This window comes from Gekko japonicus, unplaced genomic scaffold, assembly GCF_001447785.1.
Source record: "Gekko japonicus isolate JY-2015 unplaced genomic scaffold, Gekko_japonicus_V1.1 scaffold1297, whole genome shotgun sequence".
In the NCBI taxonomy this organism is placed as follows: Eukaryota; Metazoa; Chordata; class Lepidosauria; order Squamata; family Gekkonidae; genus Gekko; species Gekko japonicus.
In genome coordinates this window covers 437,137-444,150 of record NW_015169815.1, presented here as the reverse complement: position 1 = coordinate 444,150, position 7,014 = coordinate 437,137, and the positions used below count along the sequence as shown (strand labels likewise).

At 37.9% G+C, this 7,014-nt stretch overlaps 1 protein-coding gene across 1 annotated transcript in view; it reads left to right on the top strand.

The window, feature by feature from the left end:
- The window catches only part of ATP6V1E1 (ATPase, H+ transporting, lysosomal 31kDa, V1 subunit E1), a 32,236-nt gene that overhangs the window by 5,766 nt on the left and 19,456 nt on the right, over window positions 1-7,014 (top strand). The window lies entirely within an intron of this gene.

The window sequence follows — 7,014 nt, the reverse complement described above, 5'->3', positions numbered from 1 at the left end:
TCTAACCCGACCGCTCAGCAATTTCATGGAGTGCCCACGAGTTCTTGTATTGTGAGAAAGGGAGAAAAGTACCTCTTTCTCTACCTGCTCTATCCCATGCATAATCTTATAAACCTCAATCATGTCACCCCTCAGTTGTCGTTTCTCCAAGCTAAAGAGCCCTAAGCGCTTTAACCTTTCCTCATAGGGAAAGTGTTCCAACCCTTTTATCATTCGAGTTGCCCTTTTCTGCACTTTTTCCAAAGCTATAATATCCTTTTTAAGGTGTGGTGACCAGAACTGCACACAGTTCTGGAAGATCTGGAATGGGTTTCTGGTTACACCTGGCTTGGAATGGACTTCTGCGTTGTGGCTCAAATGCCACACAAAATTTCCAGTTGGAGTAAGCTGAGCAGATCCAGGCCTAAATTGCCAACAGGGGCGTTTCTGCTCTTGAATTCATACAAGTGAGCTCAATAGACTGTGGATGTGTTTTGCAGTAGTCTGGGCTCTATTAGAACCCTCCCAGCTGGGGCTCCATAAAAACTTTTGATGTGGGGTTTAGACTCTGTGCCAGACGAAGAGCGGCAGGTATTCCCTGGTCCTCTCAGCCGGCTTCAACCTTTATTCTTTTTCGCAGGCTGAAGAAGAATTCAACATTGAGAAAGGTCGTCTTGTTCAGACACAGAGGCTGAAGATCATGGAGTACTACGAAAAGAAAGAGAAACAAATCGAGCAGCAGAAGAAAATGTATGTCGTGCAAGGTGTCCTCGCCTAGCGTATTGTAGGTCAGGGGTCCCCAGCAGGAGGAAATAAGATAGAGGCGACAGCAGGAGACAGCAGAAAAGCGGCGGAAGAAGGACTTTTGAAAGGACAGTTTTTGAAGGACAGCTCGGAAAGACAGTAACAGCCGGTAGAAAAGAGACATAAGAGGAATAAAAAAGACAGGGAGTTATAGAGACTTATAGAGGCATTTTGAGACAAGATTAATAGGAAGTGTAAGGAAATAGAGCACACAGAAGTGAATAACTTATCTAAGGAGGAAAAAGAAGGTTAAGAGAAGGGGAGTATCAGGAGTATCAGGAGAGATAAAAAACGAAGATAAAAAATTTAGGTTTAAGCTATCTAGAATCTCTTGGAAATAGTGGGCAAGAAGAACATTTGATAAGTATTTGACAAGTATCAAGCAATTAGACAAAACCCGCCAGAAGTACAAAGAAATAACTACATAAATATACAATAATATATATAATAAACCACACAATACATATTCCAACACTCTATTAAATAAGCAAAGAGGAAGTTAATGATTTAAAAAGGAAAAACTTAAATTTATGGCCTCAGGAGGAACTGGGAGCAGGAAAGCATCTATCTCATCGCCAGGGCAAGGGGGGGGAAGTACACAACTAAAACTAACCAACATGGCGATACCACAAGCAACAATGAAAGAAATAAATAAAAATATACAAGATAGTGTAACGCAAGCAGTGACGCAAGCAGTGGCGCAAGCCATGAAAGATGCGATAAAAGATACCCTACCCATCCTGATAAGAAAGGAAATTGAACCGGTCAGTACAAAAATAGACAATTTGGCTACGCAAATAAAAAAGGAAACTGAAGAATTGAAGTTACAGATCCAAAATAACAGGCAAGAAATTCAAAGTAATAGAAAAGAAATTATAAACCTTGCTACTAGACAAGGAAAAATAAAAGAAAAAGTAAGAGAGATAGATCTAGATGCACAAGGGATTAAGAGTAAGTGTGAAAGATTGGAAGACACGGTAATAAATTTGGAGATGGAGAAAGCGTCTTTGATCATACGATGTCAGAACATAACAGAAGCTATAGACCAAAACCTTAAAGAAGTTCTAGCCACCAATATAGCAGAACAGCTGAAAGTAACAACTAAAGAAGAAATAGAAGATGGAATAGAAGCGATATTTAGGAGAAATTCAGCTTATGCCAAAAAAACTAGGAGACCGAGAGAGGTGCATATAAAATTCTATAGAAGAGATTTAAAGGAAAAAATAATGAAAGCAGCCAATGAAACCAAAATGATAATTAAAGGAGAGGAAGTAGTCTTCTTGAAAGATGTCCCGTGGCGGGTGAGAGAGAGAAGAATGCCCTACACCACATTAACCAACCTATTGAAAGAGAACAAAATTATCTTTAAATGGCTAATACCGGAAGGGGTTCTTTTTACTCTTAAAGGGCAAAGACACAGAATAGATTCGGTCTTCAAAGTAAAATATTTTCTGGAAAAATATGGTGAAGATCTAGGTCTGCAAACGGAAGAATCGCAGGAAGATGAGGAAGAAAGGGAAGAGAAAGAGGTGGAAACAGAAGAAGAAGAAGTAGAGAAAGAGGAGGAAGAAAGAGAGGAAAGAGAGAAAGAAAAAGAGAAAAAGGCTAAAGCAAAGAATAAATACAAAGTTAATAAATCTACCTACCACGTGCAAACTAGGTACAACTACAGAGCAAAAGGGAAGAAATATTAAGTAGAAATATGACAATCTTTAAAACCTGTGATATACTGTCTATCAACATCAATGGATTGAACAGTGCACAAAAGAGAAGAAAGACATTTCACCAACTCAGAAAAATAAAGGCTGAAATAATCTGCTTGCAAGAGACACATATAAAAAAAGAAGAGGTGAAATATTTAGAATGTAAAAAGTTAGGGAAAGTATTTGTATCTTCTGCAGAAGAAAAAAAAAGAGGGGTCGCAATATATGTGAAAGAGAAATTAAACCCAGAACTGATATTTAATTCAAAAGACGGCAGAATAGTGGCGATCACAATTACAAGAAGGGGGAGAAGAATGCTGATACTTAATATATACGCACCCAACCAAAAACAAGGGGAATTCTTTAAAGAAGTCCAAAACGTGTTAAGACTAACAGAATCCGAAGATATATGTATTTTGGGAGATTTCAACTTGGTGGCGGATACAGCAATAGATAGAAAAAATTCCAAGAAAGATCATAGGGCGGGAGGAATTCTGCCAAATAGTTTTGCACAGATAGTAGAAGAATATAATTTAATGGACGTATGGAGAGTGAGAAATATAAATAAAACAGATTTCACGTACTACTCTCCACGTCACGATTCCTGGTCAAGAATCGATATGATATGGATGCCAACAAACATGATCAGGGAAGTGACAGAATGCGAAATACTACCAAAAACATTTGCGGATCACAATCCAATATCCGTATCACTAAGAGAAGACCAAAAGAAAAGCAGGATCTCCATAAACATAACTTTACTTCGAGACTTGGACTTCGTACAAAGATGTAAAAAAGAAATTATAGAATTCTTTCAGATAAACTTACCGACAGAAACCTCACCAGAAATTATTTGGGATGCCTTTAAGGCGTATATAAGAGGACGTTTTATCAACTATAATGCTTGGAAATGTAAACAGAAGAAAGAGAAATATGATCAACTAGTCACACACATAAAACAACAAGAAAACATAGTGAAAAGAGCAAGAGAAGATGGAAGTGCGAGAGTTAAACTAAATCTTTTACACCACAACTTAAACAATTTGTTAAATTATGAAATAGAGGAAAAAAATAGAATATACTAAACAATATTATTTTGAAAACATAAATAAACCGAACAGATGGCTAGCGTACAAGGTTAAGAAAGAAAGACAGAAACGTACCATAATTAAACTAAGAAATGGTAACAATGAGGAAAAGTTTAATATACAAGATTTAAAGAGGATAGTAGAAAAATTCTATAAGGGACTCTACCAACATGATGTACAAAGAAGAGATGAAATTGCAGAATATCTTAGAAATAGAACACAAAAATTTAATGCTCAACAGAAGAAAATGCTGAGCGATCCAATAACTATGAATGAAATCATGGAGGCCATTAAAAAACAGAAAAGGAAAAAAACACCAGGTCCAGATGGAATACCGGCAGAATTCTACCAGGCTTTTGAAGAACAGTTATGGACACCTTTTAAAGAACTCTGTCAAGGAGTGGGCAAAAATAGCAAGATACCAGAATCTTGGAACCACGCCCTAATTACACTAATACAGAAGCCAAATACAGAAGCGAGTGATATCAAAAATTATAGGCCCATATCACTTCTTAACTCTGATTATAAAATCTTTGCATCAATTCTAGCAAGAAGATTAAAAAAAGTTTTGACACAGACTATTCATCAAGACCAAACAGGGTTTCTACCTAAAAGACAAATGAGAAACAATATGAGGGTAATTATGAATGTCTTAGAATATTACGAAGAACACCCAGAAAAAGAATTAATGTTGATGTTTTTGGACGCGGAAAAAGCGTTCGATAATTTGTCATGGGATTTTCTATTACAAAAATTAGACTTTGCAGACCCTGGCCAAGAATTCTACAATACAGTTAAAACTATATATAAACAACAATATGCAAAAATAATAATAAATGGAGATGTAACCGAAATGATAGAGATCCAGAAGGGAACCAGGCAGGGATGCCCGCTGTCTCCATTACTTTTTGTATATGCAATAGAATCACTTAACGAGGATATAAGACGAAATAAGCAAATAGAGGGCCTGAAGGTGAAAGGAGAGGAATTTAAGCTGCAGGCATTTGCTGATGATCTGGTGTTCATATTAGGAAACCCCAAAACCTCGATAGGTGAACTGATGACAACAATACAAAATTATGGTCAGGTTGCGGGACTAAAAATTAATTATAAAAAATCCAAAATTATAGTAAAGAATTGCTTTCAAAATACAACAGAAAAAATTCAAGAATTGACTAAAATGGAAATAGTTAAAAAGGTAAAATATCTGGGAATTAATATGACAAATAAATGTAACTCTTTGGTAGAAGAAAACTACATGAAACTATTGAAGGAGATTAGACAAGATCTCCATAAATGGAATGATATCCCGTTATCGTTTATGGGTAGAATAGCGTTGGTCAAGATGAATGTACTACCAAGATTTCTGTTTTTAGCACAAAGTATACCAGTGCTGAAAAAACAAAACTTTTTTGAAGATCTAGATAAAGCTACCAGACAATTTATATGGCAGCATAAGAAATCTAGAATAAAATGGAAGGTGTTACAGGATAAGAAGGAGAGAGGAGGCATGAGTGTTCCCAACTGGTACATCTATTATCAAGCGGCAGCCCTAGTATGGATAAAGGAATGGATAAGTTTGGAAAATAAGAGACTGCTAGCACTAGAAGGACACGATCTTGTGATGGGCTGGCACGCTTATGTATGGTATGGGAAAGATAAAATCCACTCAAACTTTGTTAGACACACATTAAGAGGATCGCTAGATAAAATATGGACTAAGGTAAAAACGATTTGGTATAGAAAAACTCCAAGATGGGTTGCCCCATTAGAAGCATTTATCATACCATCAGTAATAACTACGAACTTAAAAGTAAGCTACCAAACATTATTAAATAAAAAGAACGAGCTGAAAACAGAAGAAAAATTAAGACAGGAAAACAATCTATCATGGTGGGAACAGATAACTTTACGTGACAGATATAAGAAAGACATGATAAGAGGTTTTGAGGACCAAAATAATGAATTGGATAAAATATGGCTGTCCTCAAATGATAAACTAGTCCAGAAACTGTATAGGCTGTTACTAAATGATTTTCAACAGGACGAAGAAATCAAATCTGTAATGACCACTTGGATGAAAGACATAGGGGAAATAGAAGAGGAGAATTGGGCGAATATGTGGAAAACGGCTAAATCTATGAGAGCAGTAGCTTATAAAGAAAATGTGTTTAAGATGTTTCATAGATGGCACTGGGCACCCGACAAATTAGCGAAATGTTATAAGGGATACTCAAATCTGTGTTGGAAATGTAAAATGTGTAGGGGGACGTTCTATCATATGTGGTGGAAATGCTCTAAAATGCAAGGATATTGGAGAATGGTCAGGGAAATACTACAAGAAAGCCTGGGTAAAAATGTGTCTTTAAAACCGGAAATATATCTGTTAAATATGATTCCGAAAGGATACAACAATCAGGATTCATGTATAATTAGTTATGTTATAACAGCTGCCAGATTACTAATAGCTCGACAGTGGAAGGTAGAAGGCTTACCTACAAGGGAGGATTTAATAAACAAAATATTAGAACTAGCCAGAATGGATGACCTAAGTGACCACTAGAAGGACTTTATCCTGTGAGCATTATGTTTGGTAGAATGCTTCAGTCACTGCAAGTAGTCCAATGTCCACTGTGGGAGCTTCTGCGCACATAGGCCTATACCCAGCATAGAACTGAGGAGACAGAACTCTAGCAGGGCTCAAGCCCACCTAACTGTGCAGTGGCTTAAGGGCATTATGGGTTTTGCCAGGGGGATAACAGCCATCTGCCCCAACATTACACTTGAGCAGGATGGCTTCTTTAAGATGGAATTGCTCTTCTTAGTCCTAAGCCTCGACCATGGGCCTGGTGGAACAGCTCTGTTTTGCAGGCCCTGAGGAACTGTAAAAGGTCCCTCAGGGCCCAGATCTCAGCCGGAAGAATATTCCAGAGGGCTCTTCCTGAAAGGCATCCAGCCTGGCTCTGTTCAAGGCTAACCAGATGTTTCTCGGTCCAGGGACCACTAGAAGGACTTTATCCTGTGAGCGTTATGTTTGGTAGAATGCTTCAGTCGCTGCAAGTAGTCCAAAGATAGCCACTTAGTTGGTACAGCTGCTTTAATTTAATTTCAGTCCAGAGCCAGATCAAAGAAACAGTAGGGTGTACTTGTTGGGTAATCTCTCTCTCTCTCTCTCTCTGTCTGTCTGTCTGTCTGTCTCTCTCTCTCTCTGTGTCTCTCTCTCTCTCTCTGTCTCTCTCTCTGTCTCTCGCTGTCTCTGTCTCTCTCTCTCTCTCTCTCTACTCTCTGTCTCTCTCTCTCCGCTCTCTCTCTCTACTCTCTCTGTCTCTCTCTCTCTCTCTCGTAATTGGATATTTGTAGTTGCAATTGGAGCCCAGTTCATGGGGGTTCCTTTTTCCGTCTTTGCAGAAATGCACTGATGATGATGGGAGATCTTGTGC